The following is a 22,840-nucleotide window of genomic DNA, read 5'->3' as shown; positions in this document are numbered from 1 at the left end:
GGCTCCCTCCTCCTCCGCCTTTCCCGCCTCCTCCCTCACCTAAAGCTTTGCTTGTTTATAATGGTATTTTAATTATTATTTAATTAATAATTTACTAAGGGGTGCTTTGCCAGTGCTTTTGGTGCACAAAGGCAAAAGGGGGTTGGACTAAATGGCCCAAGGGGTCTTTTCCAATCCTTATTATTTATTTATTTATTTATTTATTTATTTATTTATTTATTATCACAAAGACACGGTATAACAGAAAACTATATATATATATATATATATATATATATATATATATATATATATATGCTGGATTTCGTATCACAAAATCACAAGTTGAATACTTCCCTGGCATTTAGGACTGTGTGATGTATGATGATGATGATGATGATGATGATGATGATGATGATGATGATGATGATGATGATTATTATTATTATTATTATTATTATTATTATTATTAACAACATTGAGGCTGGGTGGCCATCTGTCAGGGGTGCTTTGCTTGTGCTTTTGGTGCAGAAAGGTAGAAGAGGGTTGGACAAGATGGCCCAAGGTGTCTCTTCCAACCCTCTTTATTATTTTTATTATGATTATAATTATGATTAACATTAAGGCTGTATTTCTTCCCGTTTGGTCTTTTTTACTTCAAAATAAGAGATGTGCATAGGAATTTATTTATAGGGTTTTTTTCCAACTATAATCCGGCCCTCCAATGGTCTGAGGGACCATGAACTGGCCCCTTGTTTAAAAAGTTTGGGGATCCCTGCAAGTACCAAGCAAGGCTGATCCTGCTTAGTATCCAGGAACAGATGGAACCTGGTGCCTTCCTCAAGGGCAAGTTCCCGTTGGAAAGAAGAAGAGCGGGAAGGGAAGGGGAACCCTAGACACCCGCCTGTCAAGAGGAGGAATTGACATGCCGTGCAGGCACACAAGCCTGCCCAGGACTCTCCTTCCTTCCTGCACCCACTCTTCTTTCCGAGGCAACGGCAATGGAGAAGTTGGAGGAGGAGCCACCCTCTGCATCACCAGGGGTGGAGGCCTGAAAGAAGGGGAGCATAGTGACGAGAAGCAGCTGAGTCCAATGGCAGTGAAGGCCAAGGCACAGATCAGGAAGACCAGGAAGATAGTGTGATGACTCATGGGCCATGTAGTCCCGTTCCTAGTGCTGTTGTGACAGATGAAGAGGAAAACTTGGGTTTCCCACCATTTCAGCCAGAAAGGGAACTTTCCCAGCCTGAATTAGAGCCCTTGCACCTGCAGGAGGTTTGTATTCCAGAAATCTGCCAAACAAGCCCTGAGTCAAAATCTCCCCCATTTTCTCGCCGTAATTATTATCTACAACAAAAAGGAGTTCAGCAGGCTAATCGCCGAAGCCTGAGAATCGCAGCAAAGCATTCTGATGATTAAGCCTGCTTCCATGAGAAATTTTAGGGAGTCATACATCTGGACACAGAGATTGACTTTCGTTTCTGGTTTCCCCAGAGAAGTGTTCTCTGGTGGGAAACGAGGCCCTATTTAGGTTCCTTGCCCCTTTTGGAATCTTGCGGAGTCAATTCGTCAGCTACTGGAGTAGCGTGTGTGGACAGCTACTCTGTTTCCAAGCCTTGTTCCTGTTTCCAAGCCTCGTTCCTGTTTCCAAGCCTTCGTTCCCAGCCTTGTTTACTTCCACGGATCTTGCCTTGCTTCCCGGACCTTGCCAAGTAAATTCCACGGATCTTGGTTTTGCTCCTCGTTTCTTGTTGCCTCGTTCAAGCCTTGTGTTCCAAGTATCAAGTTATTTCCTAGCCTTGCTCAAGTTTCATGGACTAAAGGACCTTGTCATCTCCCCTCACTTCGCTTGGCGAAGTGAGTGTTTCGGTTATTGGATTACAACTTTGGACCTTAATATTTCATATTGGACATTGTTTCTTTGGACTAATTTTGACCTTCCCTGAAAGGTCTACTCCTGAACTATTTCCTACACTTGCTTTTATTAACCTTATATAATTCCTTAATAAAGTTATTAGTTAGATTCTGGCCTCTGTGTATGGTTATTGGTGCTCTGCAGCCTGGGTCGTGACAGATACTGGTGCTAAGGCTGCATGTGGCTGCCCCGGCCCTCCTCTCAGTATGAAGATGTAGCAGGTCACCACATCCTCATGCTGATAGGATGGTGTGAGAGAGGAGGGACTGAGTAAAGAGCCCAAGGGGCCACATCCAGCCCCGGGCCTGGGTTTGCCCACACCTGATGTAGACATTTAATTTATTACTGTTATACGTCACTTTTAGAGAATGGAAAGGAACTTATGGAATCTTTCACCTGACATTCCTTGATGTGAGAGTGCTATTGGTTAGTTCATTTTGCCATGTTTACACAGTAGTTGGAAACAGGGCAAAATGAAATAATCATCTATATAAATGTATGACATTCATTTTTTCCTAATAAGGTTTTTTAAATAAAATATCTACATAGGTTTTATTTTTTAATAATACAGTAGAGTCTCACTTATCCAAGATAAATGGGCCGGCAGAAGCTTGGATAAGCGAATATGTTGGATAATAAGGAGGGATTAAGGAAAAGCCTATTAAACATCAAATTAGGTTATGATTTTACAAATGAAGCACCAAAACATCATGTTATACAACAAATTTGACAGAAAAAGTAGTTTAATACGCAGTAATGTTACATTGTAATTACTGTATTTACGAATTTAGCACCAAAATATCACGATATATTGAAAACATTGACTACAAAAATGGCTTGGATAATCCAGAAGCTTGGATAAGCGAGGCTTGGATAAGTGAGACTCTACTGTAAATATTTTTTTTCATAATAATGATTTTGTGTGTCATTTTCACCAGTGTATGGATTCTTTCCCCTAACCTGTATATTTTTGTGTGCATTTCTTGACTGGAAATATAATGGGGCTCCAATTTTCATATTGGATTGGAACAGGGCTACCCAGGATCCCCTTTCAACCTGAGAAATTTTCATGCAACCCCAGATATATTCATATATAAAATAAGTATAAAACATTTACTGATAAGTAATCAGCATTTGCAACACTTGCTAAACAGGCTGGTTTTCCTTTCTATGAAGCATGGCTGGAGCATCTTCTGCAGAGTCTACTATATACACTATATATATATGGTCCACCATATAGGTATTGACAAGCTGAAAGGTATCCAGAAGAGAGCAACTAAAATGATCAACGTTTTGGAGACCATGAATCCCTATGAGAAGCAGTTTAAGGAGCTGGGCATGTTTAGCTGGCAGAAGAGAAGGATGAGAAGATACATGATCATCATATTTAAATATTTGAACAGCTGTCATAAGGGAGCCAGTTGTTTTCTGCTGCCCTGGAGACTAGGACTTAAAGCAGTGGGTTCAAATTACAGGAAAGGAAATACTACTTGAATATTTGGAAGAAATTCCTGTAAAAAGTGTTCAACAGTGGAACTCTCTGCCTCAGATTATAGTGAAAGCAATTTCCTTGAAGGCTTTTAAACAGAGGTTGGATGATCTTCTGTCAGGGTGCTTTGTCTGTGCTTTTTCTGCATGGCAGGGGGTTGGACTATATAACCCATGTGGTTTCTTCCAAATCTACACTGCATGTTGTTGCTAGCTCATTTGTGTAAACAGGTGGCACTCAGAAACCTTTTATTGCTGCCAGTTTTTCATAACCCCAACATTGAGCTAAGAGGACCCCACTTGTTCAAGGTCCCACCATTTAAGAAGCAATGGTTTAGAACATATGACCCCCTTCATCTTTAAGTATCACCTAGGGTTCAAATGGTGCCATGTAATCCCAGGACCTTGACCCCAATCAAATGCAATTACATTTGCTTTCAACTGGTTTTAGAAGGCTTGCAATACTAGAGCAGAGGGAACCCTGTTTCAGTGAGACCTTGGTCACCACAATGCCCAGAAAACTGACCTTCTCAGTCAGGTTCAGAGAGATGAGATGGGAAAGACACAGACTTTCAAGTAGACTATCTAAACCTTCAAGATTAAGGAGATAAAAGGTTTTCCTAAGAAACTGACCAACTATAAGCCACAGAGAAAAAGAGGTCATTTGAAGAATAGGATTGAAAGCTCATAACTGATAAATCAATCTGATTGTGTGATTCTTTCACACACACACTTTCCCCCCATATTATGCCAAAACAAGCTAATATGGGTAACTCTTTGAAATATGACTAATATGGTTAACTCTATCCTCATATCTTGAGGATTCTTGGAAATAATGGTGATGCTATGAACTAGTGCTCCCCCTTTTCAATACATTTTAAGACACACTATCTTCTCTACTTAAATTTTAAAAATCAGGAAGGCTGGGGGACCTGACAGGCACCAAGGGAGATCTGCATGAGTACAGTGATGCTAATGAGTACCATGTTTGGGGCCGCAGGCTTCTATTCATCGGGGTGGCATGGATGTGATTGATTTTGTCTGCAAGATATATAACAAATTGGTCACAGTGGCCACCTAAAGGCTCACTCATCTGTCTCCTTGAATTATATTACACCAGACTTTACAACACTAAAAAAAAGCAGCGTGGACTGATGTCATGCAGACACAGTGATTGTTATTGTTGTGTGTCTTTAAGTTGCTTCCAATTCCAATGGCAATTAGGCTAACCTACCAGGTGGTTTTCTTAGCAGAATTTGTCCAGAAGGAGCTTTCCATGGCTTTCCTCTGAACTGAGAGAGTGTGACTTGCCCAGAGTCACCCACTTAGCTTCTACGGCCAAGCAAGGATTTGAACACTCGTCTCTCAGAGTTGCAGTTCAGTGCTGAAGCCTCTATATCACATTGGCTCATTAGACAATGTGGTCATGTTGGTGAAATATGCTTACATGCTGATTATCATACCACAAAATTTGTCCTACGATTGACTTCAGTTTGATCAAACCTGTGACATTTTCCACCCTCTGCTTGAGCTATTGCCTCAATTATTTAATTACTATAAACTCTTTAGTATATCAAAGAGTTGAATGTGTTCTTCAGTTGGTGTGAGATGTAGGGGCAAATGTATTGACAGCCACCGTGATATTTCATTCCAGAGGAGGACTGAGGCTTTGACAGATCCCATAACCATATCAGATCTAAAAGATTCAAAAGATCCTGGGACTCCATCCCTTAAAAAAATGTTAGGAAAGGACAATGAATATTATGGTGGCTATCAAGATCTGAGCTGCACTAGAGCTGGTGGTCTTGGCATCAATGTTGAAGTCTCCCAAAACCATCTTCAACACATACAAGAATACTTTGGCAGTTCAGGCACTGGGACTTTTGATCAGTGTTGTGGACAGTACACAAATTCCCAGTCCTCTCTAGAGCATACAACACATGTCATAGACCAGTGGTCCCCAAACTAAGGCCCGTGGGCCGGATGCGACCCTCCAAGGTCATTTACCTGGCTCCTGCCCTCAGTTTTAGACTTAGGCTCACACAAAGTCTGAAATGACTTGAAGGCACACAACAACAACAACAACAATTCTAATTAATGTGACTATCTCATTGGCCAGAAGCAGGCCCACACTTCCCATTGAAATCCTGACAGGTTTATGTTGGTTAAAACTGTTTTTGTTTTTAAATATTGTATTGTTCTTTCATTGTTGTTGTAGGGGTTTTGTTTTTGTTTTTTGCACATGTGCAGTGTGCATAGGAATTTGTATTTTTTTCCCAACAGTCCAACAGTCTGAAGGATTGTGGACCAGCCCTCTGCTTTAAAAGTTTGAGGACCCCTGTCATAGACACTCAAAGCTGGCTGACTATTGGACAGAATATCTTGAAAGAAACAGAAGCAAAACTGACCACTGCTAGTCTACCCACCCTACAGTGCTAATGCTTTAGCTGGAAGCATGATGGATCAAACCCAATTTTTTTGTGATATAAGCCAGGTCACTTCACTGCTGGCTTGGTGGTCACAACAGGTTTTTGGTTCACCGTAGTTTCATCAGGAACTAGATGCCTCTGAGTACTGGCACTCAACAACCCATTATTGCTATTATTTGAGACCAGATTGGACTCCAGATGGTTTGGCAATTGTTCCCTGAAACATCTAGACTTGGAATACACCCAAAATCTAGGAAAAGAACCCAGATTTGGTGTTGTTTCCAAGAGACAATGCTTCAAGTGAAATGTGCAAGGGAGCCATAAACTCACAACTACATGCATATAGAAATGCCCATTGGTATCCACAGCCCCAGACAGTCAATAAGTGTACCTATCACTGTGTAATAAAATACATAAAAATGCAGAATAAAAGCACACAAAAGTTAACTGTATAAATACAGGTATATTTATAGAAATGTTTTATGAATTTTGCTGAGGAAAGATGAGGAGATGATGTCTGGAGACTAGTGTAACAAGATTAGGGGGCCAAGGGGGCCAAATTCATATTTTCTGATTAAATATCTAATTTTTTAAAGTTTATACTTGAAATACAAGTTGAATATTCATTATCCATAATTCCAAAATCCAAAATACTCTAAAACCCCAAAATGCTCATATGTATCACCAAGATAATGGCAGCTTTGTTTTCTGTTGGTTCAATATATACAAGTTTTGTTTCTTGCATACAATTATTAAAAATATATTCTATAAAATTGCTTTTACTCTGAGTATAAGGTATATATATAACACATTTTTTTTTGTTTAGACTTGGATCTCATCTCCAAGAAATCCCATTATGTACATAAAAACAAATCCCAAAAATCCAAAACACTTCTGCTCCTAAACCTTTTGCATAAGAGATACTCAACATTTATACAGTTTGAATCAATTGGGACAAACTTTCATTTGAAAACATACATTTTATAGACATATGCCCATTGACAAGTGAGGATTATTTTTGTCTCCAATGAAAGATGCACTTTTGGCAAACCTTCATTTGCCAGACTTTGTATGTGAAATGGTCTAAGACATGAGTCACATAAGACCAAAGATGTGCATATGAGAAAAGGAAATTATCATTAGTTGATTGCAAAAGCTTTGGGAAAATATATGAGAGGGAACCGAATGGTATCATATATAGGAAAGAAAAACTATGGAGTTAGAGATGAGCCAGATTCAAGATATAAAATCAAAAGGACTCTACAGAAGCTCTGAAGATGGTGGCTTCTTTGATAATGTGAGTTTTTATGAAACACAATGCAATCAATTCTGCCCTTATTAATAACTGCATAATGCCACGGCTACTCCCCTGTCGATCTATGTAAACAGAGCAATAACCACCTGGCATTTATTGTACTATAATAAGGTGCTTGCTCAGTGTACTGGAGCAGGGCTAAGAAAGAACAAGCTTGCCAGGCAGATCTAAATCTACAAGGCTAACAAGCTAGATAAAAATACCTCTCCTGGCTTCATCATGACAGCTCCAGGATTCCACCGTATTCATTAATGCAAGGTCCCTAATGGCTTAATTGAAGTTTTCTGCAGTCAGAGCCTTGAGCTTGGAAACACTTTTCAGAAATTAGCTCACTATTCAGCATACAGAAAGATCAATTCAATATATTTTTCTTTACTAACATGTTTTAATATGCTTTAAATGCAGATCTCCGCACTACACCACTGATAAAATGCAGTCAAATAAACAGATGACTAGGAAAGGGCAGATCTGCAAGCTTCAACTTTGCTCAGGTTCCCATTTCCTCTGTATCAGATTTTTTTTTCCAGCTCTGGCTCGAGGCCAAATTGTGATTTATTTATAGTCCATACTAAAACTCATATGTATTCCCAGGTGTATACATATGCATGTACATATTTTAGCTTGCTTTTCTGAAATGCATGTTTTTATGGAGTTCTGAAATCTACACATTTTGTGAGCAGCTTCCCTCACCAATTAAAGACATATTGTGGACGTTTCCCTAATACAGGCATATTTATGCTTCCCTTCACATGTCTCTTTTTTGCATAGCTTTTCAAAATTCTGAATGCTGACTTCAGAGACGTGTTGATTTGACATCTAGGTGCAGTCTTGTTCTTACACCTACACAATACACAGTCTCCTCTTTGTCTCAGAGAGAGGGAGGAGGGAGAGAGAGAGAGATTGAACAAAAATCATCTTCATGGGATATATAAGTCTGTCCCAACTGGTGTCTGAAAACCTCCCCCCGTTCAGAAATATGGTTTCCGTGTGAAGTGGGTGGTGTTGATCAGCGGAATAACTTTCTATAGTGAGTCAGAACTGGTAAAGCTTATTGATTGAGCTTCAGAGCCTCTGAAGTGATAGATACTTCAGGTATGGTTTTCCAAATGGTTTTCCATACTATGGTCCCTCAAGAATGACCACTCTCAGAGTTCCTTATATAGTTGCTTCTTTACTTATCTGAAAGTAAATACACCTCACATTTCTATAAAACTGAAAGCTTACAACAGGTTATAGTAATGTGCATGCATGCACACACTCATAAATATGTATTAGGACTTCCAAATGTCAGAGTTTGGGTTTGTGTCTCAGAGCCTAAATCCTCTCACCTGAATTTCAGGACAGGAGAGGGGATTCTCAAAGCAGAAACCTTGATTTTTTTTTCTTGCTGTGTGTTTCTGGGCCCTGCTGTTGAAGGTGGCCTCAGACCATATACTATAGGCTTTCCAGAACATCTGCCATGCATCTCCTCCCTCTTTCCTACCTCTCAAAGTTTCTCAGACCATAGACCAGGACTCAGTAATGGGAGGCACACAAGGCAGGGAAATATTAAGCTATCTCAATATTCTTTGCCTTGGAAATTACGGAATATGGTACTACAGAATTATTCTTTTTCATTTCCCACATCTTCATTACATAGCCTAAATAGTTGAAGCCATGACACAATATCTTTTCCGGTCTGAGATGCACATGTTGTACCATCTTTAGCAAAGTGCCTGATATATATGTCTTCCATCTTCTGCTCTGAATAAATACCTGATCAGGTTTTTTTACTTTGTGATTGACTTCTCTCTCGCTATCCCATTTGTTCTCTCTTCCTGCCATGCATTCACTATTCCTTGCCAAAGTTTTCTCCGACCCTTTGTCTGTCTGCCTATCTTCTTGCTGAAAATCAGACTCTGAGAATACTTCACTTAGGCAGAAAAAAATGAAATGCACAGATACATGATGGGTGACACCTGGCTTGACAATAGCACATTTGAAAAAGATCTTGGAGTCTTAGTGGTTAACAATGTGATGCAGCAGCTAAAAAAGCCAATGGGATTTTGGGCTGCTTCAATGGGAATATAGTGTCTAGACCAGGGGTCCCCAAACTAAGGCCCGGGGGCCGGATGCGGCCCTCCAAGGTCATTTACCTGGCCCCCGCCCTCAGTTTTATAATATATTTTAATATCATTTTAAATAATATAATATATTATATATACAGTAGAGTCTCACTTATCCAACACTCACTTATCCAACATTCTGGATTATCCAACACATTTTTCTAGTCAATTTTTTCAATACATTGTGATATTTTGGTGCTAAATTCGTAATTACAGTAATTACTACATAGCATTACTGTGTATTGAACTACTTTTTCTGCCAAATTTGTTATATAACATGATGTTTTGGTGCTTAATTTGTAAAATCATGACCTAATTTGATGTTTAATAGGCTTTTCATTAATCTCTCCTTATTATCCAACAAATTTGCTTATCCAACGTTCTGCTGGCCCATTTACGTTGGATAAGGGAGACTCTACTGTACATATAATATTGATAAAATATTATGTTATACAATATAATATTAATAATACCATATAATAATAATAATAATAATAATAATAATATGATATATATTACATATAATATTACAGTATAGTGGTATAGTTCAATATAGTAATATATAATGCCAATATTGTGCTATGCTACTAATATAATATATTGTATGTACATACAGCTGCTCTGAGTCCCCTTTGGGGTGAGAAGGGCAGGATATAAATGTAATAAATAAATGTAGTAAATGAATAAATAAATAATTTTAGACTTAGGCTCGCCCAAAGTCTGAAATGACTTGAAGGCACACAACAACAACACTCCTAATTAACTTGACTATCTCATTGGCCAGAAGCAGGCCTACATTTCCCATTGAAATCCTGATAGGTTTATGTTGGTTACAATTGTTTTCATTTTTTAATATTGTATTGTTCTTTCATTGTTGTTGTTGTTTTGCACTACAAATAAGACATGTGCAGTGTGCATAGGAATTTGTTCGGGTTTTTTTCCAAATGATAATTCGGCCCCTCCACAGTCTGAAGGATTGTGGACCGGCCCTCTGCTTTAAAAGTTTGAGGACCCCTGGTCTAGACTGAGGGAAATCATGGTGCCTCTCTATTCTGTTTTGGTTAGACCTCACCTGGAATACTTTGTCCAATTCTGGGCACCACAATTTAAGAGGAATATTGACAAGCTGGAAGGTGTCCAAAGGAGGGCAACTAAAATGATAAAAGATCTGGAGACTATACTCTATGATAAGTGGCTTAATGAGCTGGCATGTTTAGCCTGCAGAAGAGGAGGATGAGAGGAGGCATGATCGCCATGTTTAAAAGTTTGAAAGGCTGTCATGAGGAAGAGGAGCAAGTTTGTCTTCTGCTGTCCTGGAAACTAGGACTTGGAGCAATAGGTTCAAATTACAGGAAAGGATATTCTACCTGAACATAAGCAAGAATTTCTTGACCATAAAAGCTGTTGAGCAGTGAAACTCTCTGCCTTGGAATGTATTAGAGGGCAAGGCTCCTTTTTAGAGGCTTTTAAACAGAGGCTGTATGGCCATCTGTGGGAGTGCTTTGGTCGCACTTTTTCTGCATGGCGGGGGGTTGGAATAGATTATATTATTCTATAATTTTATGATTCTATGAAATGCCTGAAATTTTGTCTAATTATAAGACTTCTTGACCAAATGGAAATAATTGCTTGATCTGCACCCACATCTCCCAATAGAAGATGTTGAGCCAATTTCCAGAAATTTCCTTGACTACATGTTCCAAATAAAGCACCTGGAATGTGCTGTGAACTGTCCAAGTGCTGCTGCATGAGTGCTAGTTCCATCTATTAATTTAGCACAAGATGAACCACAAGGTACACTGAATCTTCCAGGAAATCCTCTGGTATTTTTGATATATGCATATCTGTATTGGGTTGGATCTAAGGCAGGGATCTCAAACTCATTTCCATCAAGGACCACATCGGTCTTGTGGTTACCTTCAAAGGGTGGTTGGATCCATGAATGGATGATATGGAGGGCCAACTATAATTTTTTACATAGTGGTCACTGCTTTTTAATTTTTATGCAGTTTAGGTTTTCAAATGTTACTGAAGGACACCTCCCATCACTTTAGACTATTCGCCATACAAACTGGAGATAATGGGAATTGCAACCCAATAGCACTTGTAGCTCTGAGATTGGGAAAATGTCAAAGTCAGAAATCATATCCACAAGCCTTGTATCTAAACTCAAACTCTACTATCCTGACCCAAAATAACAAACTACAGCCTCCCAGATACAGCCTCCCAGTTAATGTATCACAGCACCCATCTGCTCTAGTCACAATGTCTAATGATGAGAAATACAGGAGTTGTAGTGCAGCATCTGAAGGACCACATAAAATGATATGGAGGGCTGGATGTGGCCCATAGGCCTTTAGATTGACACGTGATCTAGGGTAATCCGATGTCCACAAGTCAAAAAGACCCACCACTGGCCAGAAGCAGCTCCCCAGCAAAGCCTTGCTGGTGACCACTTCTGGTGATTACATGGTTGGGAGCCCTGTTGTGACATCACTAGAAGCAATATTGCCAGCAAAGCTCTGTGAGGCAGCTGCTTTTGACTAGTGAGACGTTTGTAAGAAAGGGCACTGGTGCTGATGTTCTGTTTGCCCACATGGCAAACATATGAACTGTGAAAGAGTGCTTCTATGACTGTACAAGTGTACTCTACATGGTGTATCTGAGGAAGCTCTGGAGCAGAGTAATTCAAGGTTTTTTGCCTGGTATAGATGCAGTGACAATGGAGACTCAGGCTTCTTCCCTGGTTTCCTGGTACAATGGTAGGTATAAATGAACATGTAGCCCAAATACCTTGCTTCCGATTGAGTCTTGTTGAAAGACAGTGTGCAACTGACAGGGCTACACCTTATCTTTTAAATGAATTAGAAAGACTATTTCAAGATATTTGGAGTGAGGAAAGGTGGCCCATGCAGCTTCTCCATCAAGAAGTACTGGAGTGTACTAGCACTTTCTGCCTGTGCTTACAGGAGTTAGAATGAGGCAGCCCTCATCAGCTAGTTTCAGAAGGGATCAGAGGACTCAGGGCTTTACTTACATGACCTTATCGTGCCTGCTGTGACTTGTACAGACTTTATGTGTCTTCATTCACATCCTTCAGATACCCACAAAACAGAGCTGTCTTGATATTCTTTCTGAGATTCCTAGTGTGGCCCCTCACTTATGGTTGAGGATAGAGGGGCTTTTCCAACAGTTCTGCAGTCCCAGAATAATTATTGTTTCAACAGATATCTTAAAAAGTCAAAGATACTTCCAACTTGTTCACGAGTTTCATGCTGGAGTTTCCTTTTGAAAGTTTCTTCCTTGAGCAACAGTGAATTCCAGATCAGCAGAAGTATTATAAAAGATGGAAATATTCTCTCTCTGGTTTGTGAATACAGTGTCTTGAAGTTAGACTTATATCCATTTATTATTTCTCATAGTGATGGATCTATTTATCTTCTGTAGACCGTAATCAAAGGCTATTATTGATAAACGAAGATATTTACTGAATGAATGGATGAAATGAATTAAAAGCCCCACTCCTGCCTGCTCTGATACCACCACTCCCAGAAAGTCATTTTAGATATGGCGGTGGTATGTACCTTGATTTAAAATGCAATAAAATAGTAGAGTCTCCTTCTCGAAGATATAATTTAGCAAGAGCAGCAGCTTCTTCTGTTCTATATGGCACAGTGGATAGCTGTTTTGATTTGTTATCATTTTTACATCTCATCAAATAATTTCTTGATTCACATAATGTGAACCCTTCAACTGAAAGAAATTAATGATGTATTTGATCTGAGCATGAGCACAGCAGGGTAAAGAGATGAAATGTATATGTATAAATAATGTCTCTTGATAAACAAATTGATCAAGATTATTATTCAGAAAAAAGCATGACTGTAAACTCTTTTGAACAAAGCAAATGTGCTGGGTAGGGTGGTATTTGTTGCTGTATGCCCTACTTTTTAATAAAAGATATAAATGCCATTTGCCAATCCTATGATTTTGGGAGCTGCTTCCCTTCCTTTTCCATAGTATTCCAAAGTACATGAAAGAAAAGGTATTTAAAGCTAGTTTATTTTATCATCATGTGAATTGTGATTATCAACACAGACATATTCCTTTATCCTCCCCTATTGTAAGGATTTCATTATTTCCACTCTTCTCTCTATTTTTTTTTTCTTTTCCTCCCCCTCACACCTCTTTTCAAAGCAGAATTGGTCACAAATAGCAATATTAAAATTCAGATTTTGCACTCTTTCTTAACTTTCATCAGCAAGTCTTTACTAATTTCTGCTAGTAATGTGGTGCCATATGCAGATTTTAAATGGGTGGTTTTTTTCCTTCAATTTTCACACCTTCCTCCACTACCACTATCTGTGTTATATATTCTGCATATACGTTTATTGCAGTTTGTGAAATGTATTGTGAAATGAGGTTTTCATGAATCCATGCCAAACTTATGTTTAAGAGTTTTCCTAACTATTGGTTTCATTTGAAAGAAACTTTTTGAAATTAAATGAATAAAAAGTGTTGGTCAATTAATTAGGAGCAAAGATAGACAAATCTAATTATACTGCCAAATAAACATGAATATGTGAAAAAAGATCAATTTTGACAAATTTACAAAAATTAAGGCTCAAAACCAGAAACTGAAATATTATAAATTAATGTGTCTAATATGTAGGTATCGGTTCCTTTCATTTAAAAAAAAACAAAAAAAACCAAAACACTTTGACGTAATTTAATCTAAGATTTTTTTGTACCCATTATTTTATTGTTTAGTTTTACTGGCATGATGGCTCATACAATGCTCAAAAACAGAATTTTCACTATCTGCCTTTCTTTTTATTTCATTATTGTTCTTGAAAACAATTTTTGTCACTGGTCACACTGAAGCAGACAAAAAGCCTATTTAGTCCAACATTCTGGACACAGAATGGACAGTCCATTGCCTATGGGAAACCCATCAGCAAGACATGAGCACAGCTGCATACTTTATCATATTTTCCCCAACAACAGATACACATAGATCTACTGTTACTGCATGATAATATTCATCCTGACTACTCATTACCCCAATCTCCATGAAGTTATCTAAAATTCCTTTGAAGTCATCCACATTGGCAGCTTTAACTAATATATTGTAGTAAATTCCACAGTAAGCTTGTGTATTTTGGATGAATCACTATCCGTTTCTGCTTGCCAAATACCATAAGCCCTCCATATCCATTTTTAAGCACCTTCCGAAAATGGGCATGCTACCGAATGGGCGTTTTCATTCCACATCCGAAAGAACGGATATTTTTGGTCCATTGGCGACAATGGGGAACTTATGAGGCTCCCTTTTCCTCTGGAGCCTTTTCTTTCTTCCCTTCAGGGAGCCTGGGTGTCAGCAACAAGGTTAAGAAAACACCCTATCCAGACCATTATAGGAGGGGGTGGGGGACTTCACACAGGCTCCCCTTCTATATCCTTCATTAAGACCTGGATTTTCAAAAGCATCAGAGTTAAGATACCACTCTTTCTGGATCCTTTACCTTTTGTTTGTAGAGTAGACTGGGTAATGGGTTTAATGCTTCTTAAAGCCATTTCTACTCTAGAGGAGAGGCAGGTGAACATGCTGTCTCAACAGCACCAGCAGCATGCCACAGCTTTCCAAGGCATTTTAAGGAGGCCTGGGGAAGGAAGAAAGATGATCTGTAGTTCAGTGGAGCTAGCTATCCTCCCTGGACTACCTTAAAAATTTCCTCTCTACTGCATGCCTGCAATCTCCTTTCTGCTTACCAGTTTTGCTTTCTTAAAGTTGTTTCTACTTTCTACTCTAGAGGAGAGGTAGGCTTCTCTTTTTATTTGCTGGGATTACTATTATTATTAATTATTATTATCTTTTAGAGGTATTTTCTGAAGGAGAGGGAAAGAGATATTTTCTTACCTGTTTGTAAGTTCCTGCCCATTTGCCCCTCTCTTTATATTCTGTACTTATTTTCTCTTGTGTCTTCTCTTCCAACACTCTGCTTTCGCAATGAGATATAGTAGGCTTTTCCTTGTGCTATGCTACTTTGTCCTTTGAGGGAACAGAGTTAGCATTGGATGCTTATCTGTAATGCTGCAAGAGATTTACCTTTAAGAGTTCCTAAAAAGTCGAGTCTTAGTCAAATGCTCTTCCAGCCTGTACCCTAGGGATAGGATGTTTATGCACAATGCATCCTTCTTTTGTACTTCCACCTGATGTAACTTCAGTGCCAGCTACAGGCCTTTTTATTTCAGTGAAATCTAGACAGTTGAATGGATTCCGTGACATCAATACAGCGTTCTTGTAGATTCAAGGCCTTCTGTTGATAGGTCTCTCTGCTTCATTCTCAGTTTTTCCCAGATACACACAGAGGGGGGTGTGAAGGGAGGGAGGGAGAACAGCAAAGGTGTTTTTTAGATATTTTTGCAGCAATGTGGCAGTTGGTTATTCATGAGAAAGACTCGCATAATTAACACAGCCCACACGGTTGGGTTATTTAAACATTTTCTCAGCCAAAAAGGAGTTTCTCATAGATAAGTGACTGGAAATTTTATCAGTACTAAAGTCTCAGTGCCTTTAAGTACCTGGATGCTAGAGGGGGAAAAATCAACAAGCTCACATTTTCCTATCACTTCTTGTGCATGCCAAGAGAAGTGGTGCTGCTGAATTTCTGCTTGACATACGGTTGAGTGACTTCTGAGAGTCATGACGAAAGTTATGGGAGGGAGAGCATATTGCATGTTTTAAAATGTGAGCAGTGCTTCCTTGCATTAGTCACTTCACAGATCATGGAATCTGTAATGTAAACTTGGGAAGAATTATAGAGATATTTGGGGTAATTTTAACTTCTCCATTGCTGTGGCTTTTCCCACTAAGAAGAGAGTGCATGGGTGAAGTCTGCCACTACAGGAAGAAATCAAAAGGTACAGCATAGATCACCAAGTTGAAACCTGCCATTCTTATTAGTGAGCAAAGGAGGAAAGCAGGCAAGGTAAAGGTAAAGGTTTCCCCTGACATTAAGTCCAGTCGTGACTGATTCTGGAGGTTTGTGCTCATCTCCATTTCTAAGGCTAAGAGCTGACATTGTCCATAGATGCCTCCAAGGTCATGTGGCCGGCATGACTACATGGAGTGCTGTTAGCTTCCTGCTGGAGCAGTACCTATTGATCTATTCACATTTGCATGCTTTCAAACTGTTAGTTTGGCAGAAGCTGGGGCTAACAGCAGGAGCTCACCTCACTCCCTGGATTCAAACTGCTGACCTTTCGGTCAGCAAGTTCAGCAGCTCAGCGGCTTAATCCACTGCACCACCAGAGTCAGGCAAAATAGGATCCAAATCCCAATCTCCCCCACCTCTTAAAATACTCTTAGTACAGATTATACACCTGACTAGAACAAAAAAGAAGAAGGGGTCAACAAAATAGGAAAGGAAAAAAGCTAAGAAGGCCGGGCTGTGGCGCAGGCTGGTTAGTGGCCAGCTGCAACAAATCACTCTGACCAAGAGGTCATGAGTTCGAGGCCCGCCCCCTGCGTCTGTCTCTGTCTCTGTTCTATGTTATGGCATTGAATGTTTGCCTTATATGTGCAATGTGATCCGCCCTGAGTCCCCTTCGGGGTGAGAAGGGCGGAATATAAATACTGTAAATAAATAAATAAATAAAATAAGAAGGAAAAGGCAAGAAACCTCAAGGAAGATGACTGGAAGACCAGGGAAAATTCTTTTTCCTTTTTCTATTTATTTGTCTACTTTTTCTTTTCTCTCTCTCTCTCTTTTCTTTTGCTTTCCTTTGTCGCTTTTCCTTTTTTATTTTAAAGTTGGTTTTGGATTTTATGCTGATACAAAATTCTCAATAAAGATAATTTAAAAAATACTCTTAGTGTCCGAAATAAAGTACATGGGACAATATTGCTCCTATCAACATGTTCTTCCTCTCGTATTTATTTATTTATTTACTTAGAACATTTTTACCCCGCCTTTCTCACCCAAGGGGACTCAAGGTGGCTTACACAAATTGGCAAAATTCAATGCCCAAAACAAAATTCACTAAAATTCACCATCTCCATCATTTCTCCTCCTTATATGGTTTCGTTATCCTTCCCTCTTTCTCTTCCCTCTATTCCTTATCTTCGTTTTCCCACCTCTTCCTGCTTAAATTAGGATCTCAAAGGATGCCTTACATGTATGCTATTGTATAAAGCATCACAGGCACGATAAATGTAATCATGAATTAGATAGATGGCTGGCTGGCTGGCTGATGGATAGATAGGACAGAAATGAAAGAAATGGGTAGAGCCAAAGGTCATGAGTTATTTGAGGAACAACTAGTATGAATACACTCCTGCTAATAAACAGAGGGGTCTGGCATTCTTTCCATGTGAAGTCACCTCGTGTCCTTTCCACAATCTGAGCCTTGAGCTCTCTGGTGAGGTCACTGACCCAGGCTGAGCAGGTCAGACACAAGGGTGCTGGTGTTCCCTTTGCTTTTGCAGCCTTGTGTTGCCGGCCCAAAGCCTTACCCCCCTCAAGCAGCTCCATGGGAGGGGCTGTGGCAACTGTAGCCCATTCTTTGTGAGAGAAAGGGGCTTTTGTTCAACTTGCTCTGCTTGCCTGCAGGAAACAAGTACTTTAGCTACAAGGCTGTCATTACACTGCAGGCAAGACTAGCCCATTAACGGCTTTCCAGACACTCCATCCATCCAGAGGAATTGAGTTGCTAGTGGCCGTATTATAGCCATCTGCCATTGCCTTTCCCTGTTTGTTATAAGAAGGGCATATACCCTACGTTACAATTCTTCCATATAAAAGTATCCTGCAAAATCACTGATTATTGCAGTGTGATGTGAAGCCAAATTATCTGTCCTCGTCTCAGAGATGACTTTTCATTCTGCCACTCCACTTCGCTTACATGGAGTGGCAGAATGGAAAGTGGTGAATTCTGACCCATGGCCACAATCCAACCCAATCTGCAAACTGTACTGAAATGACAAGGAGATGTGAAAGATCTATCAGGTGAGAGATGATGTTCCAGGTAGAGAAATAAAAATTTAAAAAGTATCTCTGGATAGAATGGTCAGGACCAATTGGTAAAATCAGAGAAGTGAAGTGATAGTGATGGAGGGAGTTTAAAGATGCTCCTGCTGAAATTCTAAACTGACTACTCCTTTGGTAATAATAATAATAATAATAATAATAATCATCATCATCATCATCATCATCATCATTATCATTATCATCATCATCATCATCATCATCATCATCATCATCATCATCATCATCATCATCATCCCAGGGGACAGCAGGATTGAAGAAAAACTACTGGAAAAGCTAACATGATATGAGGATTTAAAGATCGAATTGCAAAGACTCTGGCACAAGCCAGTCAAGGTGGTCCCAGTGGTGATCTGCACACTGGATGCAGTGCCTAAAGACCTTGGCCTGCACTTAAACACTATTGGCACTGACAAAATTACCACCTGCCAGCTGCAGAAGGCCATCTTACTGGGATCTGCACGCATTATTCGCCGATACATCACACAATCCTAGACACTTGGGAAGTGTCCGACGTGTGATCCAATACAACAGCCAGCAGAGTGTCTGCTGTGGACTCATCTTGTTGTGTTTCAAATAATAATAATTTTAAAAACTTTATTTATATCCTGCCACCATCTTCCAGAGGGACTCGGGGCAGCTCACAAAACACTCAAGGTGTGACACAAAATACAAAGTACAAGTGCAAAACAAAACATAGACAATAAATAGTCAACACAACATCATAAATTCACTGGTGAAAACAATAAAATACAGCAATTGCTGTAGATAAAACAGCAGTATTCGACCTCAGAATAGTGAAGTGCTAAAAAAAGAGTCTAAAGGTCCTCATATGTATTATAAGAGAGTCTAAATACGATCAAAGGTTTGTTAGAAAAGCCAGGTCTTTGATTGTGTGCAGAAGGTTTGGAGGGTAGGGGCTAGCCTAATCTCCCTCGGGAGGGTATTCCAGAGCCGGGGGGCCACCACTGAGAAGACCCTCTCTCTCATCACCACCAACTGCACTTGAGACGGAGGTGGGACCAAGAGAAAGGCCTCCCCGGTAGCCCATGCTGGTTCATAGAAAGAGATGCGGTCTCAAAAATAGGTTGGACCCAAAGCGTAAAGGGCTTTTTAGGTAATAACCTGCACTTTGAATTTGGTAAGGCTAAGCAACCATTGTGCAAAGCAGCTCTTTCGCTCTGCAAAGAGATGAACCTGTTTAACTAATCTGTTAGCGGAGGATGACAAAACCTCTGCAATTTCTCGAAATTTCTGTTAACGTGGTCAGTGTTTTTGTCAAAGAAGTCTTTCAGGGCAGAAAACATTGCCTACCCGCACCTACTCCAGTGATGTCCACAACACAGTTGTTGCTATGTTCCCCAGAAAAACTCTTTCTTTATTCTCCTTTATAACAAAGTGCATGGGGAGCAGTGGCCTTGCTTCAAGCCAAATTGTTATTCCAGGAGACCTCTAGTGCCTTGCTTTAAAGTAAAACTCTGTAAGAGAAGGGAGAGAATGGCATGTTGATAAATTTAGCAATAGATAGACTACATGCAGCACATGGCTCATGTATTGACTTTCACGGATCTAAGGGATAGACAATTGACACAAGCACTCCAAAGCATACTTTCATGAAGACAGCATGGACTGGCTCTATAGTTATGAAGACACTGGGGACTATGGTGAAGGCGGGGAGATGTTTTCAAAGGGAAATCATTTGGTGTGTGCAGGAAGAACTGAATCACTGAGTCTAACTTGTGAAGACAATGGTGGTAAAGAAGCAATGTTACTTTGTTATCATCTCATCTTTTTAACACTACCCGCTGGAGCTTTTCTGGAATCTTTGTGGTCTCCTTCAAGGTGGTCTGCGAAATAATATAACAGACTCCACAGTGGTTCCTGGTGATTTATGTGCTTAGCATTCTCAAACTAACATCATTTGTTTCTGCCTCAGTCTGAATTCCACTGGTTTATCAATTTAGCCAATATGTGTATTCAGGGCACCATCTGGTCTTATTTTCTGGGGTATTTTTCATCTGCTGAGATTGGAGGATATTGGCAAGGTGTGGTGAGGGATGTGGATTACCACCTATTTGTTCAGCCCTTGCCCATCATGGTTTATGTAACATCTAGCAGAAGGGAAATGGCCAGGTTCATTGAAGAAACTATTGATGCTATTGAGACTATTTTAAGATCACTCCTAAAGGAACTTTCCCTAGCCTACTACATAGGTCATTTTCTGCCACACTAGTTAAACGCTTACATCTGGTTATAGGATGGAAACACCCTTGTTTACTCCAGCAGATGATATATGCTGTGAGAGATCTAAGGGTAATGTCACACTATTGTGTGTATTTTTGGACCGCAGTAATGTCTGATATCATCAACCATGACCTCCTGGATTGCTTGTCTGATCTGAATCACTTATCTGGTTCTTCATGAAGGAGCTGCCTCATAACATTATCCATAATGTTTGACTGTTATAATTATGTAGATGATACTCAGCTTTCCTTATTGTTTTTGTTAGGGAGATTGTGGAATTCTCTATGTTTGCAAGCATTTGGGTGAACGATGAGGCTGAACAAGTTGATGGATGAAACTAATAGATGTCCTCTAGTTTGGGAAGCTAAGTGTTCCCCATGGAGGATTACAGTTGATCTTAGATGAGGATGAATCTCTTTCCTCAAAAGCTAAGTGTGCAACTTGAAAATCCTATCTGGCTCCACACCAACTGAGAAAGTTCAGATGACACTGTGCCCAGGAGTTTATATATATATAACTTCGGTGCGTATGCCAGCTGGGTGCATATCTGGAGAAAATGGACCTTGTCTTTATTATTTGTTTGTGAGTTACTGCCAAATGTTCTGAGCTGAAAGTGGTTGTAATTCCAGGCCTCTTTCTCAAGACTTCATTTGGTGATGAAAACTTTCATCATCACTTTTATAGGTATCATTGGAGGTAGATGATACAGCATCCCTTCACAGCAAGTGGGCTCTTAGGGCCATAACACACAGCCATATAATCCAGAACATCAAGGCAGAAAATCCCACAATATCTGCTTTAAACTGGATTATCTGAGTCCACACTGCTATATATTCCAATTCAAAGCAGAAAATGTGGAATTTTATTCATTTGTGTGGAAGGGGCCTCTGACAACCAATTCTGTCCAGATTACCTCATAGCCAACCATTCAGTTCCCTGTGGCTAGCTAAATGCAGTGATAGAGTTGAAGTTCACCTTCTCCCTGTGGTAACGCCTCTTTTCTGCATTACTATTGGGTACAATTTTACTGAATGCTTTTTTTATTGTGTAAAATACCTTAGAGATCATTTGCCATTAAAAGCAGCCCAGATACTGAAAAAGGGCAAAACACATTATTTACCCCCTGTTGGCTATGTCTATGATGGGTTAGTTACTAAGGATATACTATTGCATAATTCACCAGTTTATTTTGTAAACAAATAATTAGTAAAATGCAAATGTTTAGATTATAAGGGTTAGTAATATTATGGCCTGATTAGTTTTGTCAAATGAAATTAAACTAATTTGATCTTTCAAATAGATATAATATAAAGCAATAAAGGAAGTAAACATGAGAAAGCTTAACCAGAGTCTGTAAGATTTAATGGTTGAAAAGCCCAAGATGATATTTCTCTCTGTGTGCTGATTTCAAATTATTTTATAAAAAAAATAGTATGTGTCCAGTAAAGCTGAAAAATAAATACAAATAATAATCACATATTAATGGCCCAAACACATACCTCACAACCTCTGAGAATGCCTGCCATAGATGTGGGCGAAACGTCAGGAGAGAATACTTCCAGAACATGGCCATACAGCCCGGAAAACATACAACAACCCCACAATACAATTGTCTGGAAACTTTGGTTCTCCAGGTATTTTGGACGGCAACTTCCACAATATGTTATGTTAATCAAGCTGGTGGACACTGCTGGAAGTTGAAGTCCAAAACATTTTTAAAAAGGTTTTCCAGCTCTACACTAGATTGTTCAGCACTGAGCTACTAAAACCCTACTAAACATGCCAAAATGACACCATGTAACTAAGTTAAGAATTTGCAGAAAATATCCACTGAATTTAGAATATAATAAATCACAATTCTACATTTTCACAGTAGTTTATATTAGGCTTGGGCCCAAATCACAGTTCATGAAAAGATTTGTAGTTTTCGGAGGTCTGTTTTTGTTTAATTTCCAAAATCAGAAAGGGGAAGAGAGAGACATAAAGACCAGCGAAACGGACTCAGAGAGCCGATATTTTTTGAAAGAATCAAGTCCACAAAATACCTGAGGCAGGGGATCTGTGGCGTCTTTTTCTCTCCCTGGCAAAAGAAGGCTCCTCCATTTTTTTTTCTTGGAAAGTTACCTCCTCCTCTAGAGAGAACCCTGGGAAACTCGCTTTCCCAGTGGAACTAGCACAGGGTGACCACTCAGTTCCTCTCAGAGCATGATGAGAGTTGAAGATTTTCTCTCTGTGTGTCTCAGCCAATAAAAAGCCTGATAGTGTCCATGCTTTGATTGGCAGAAAATGGACGCAACCAGCGACTACAATTCCCA

This window comes from Anolis carolinensis, chromosome 4, assembly GCF_035594765.1.
Source record: "Anolis carolinensis isolate JA03-04 chromosome 4, rAnoCar3.1.pri, whole genome shotgun sequence".
Classification (NCBI taxonomy): domain Eukaryota; kingdom Metazoa; phylum Chordata; class Lepidosauria; order Squamata; family Dactyloidae; genus Anolis; species Anolis carolinensis.
The sequence above is the reverse complement of the archived record's forward strand: the minus strand, read 5'-3'. Positions refer to the sequence as shown.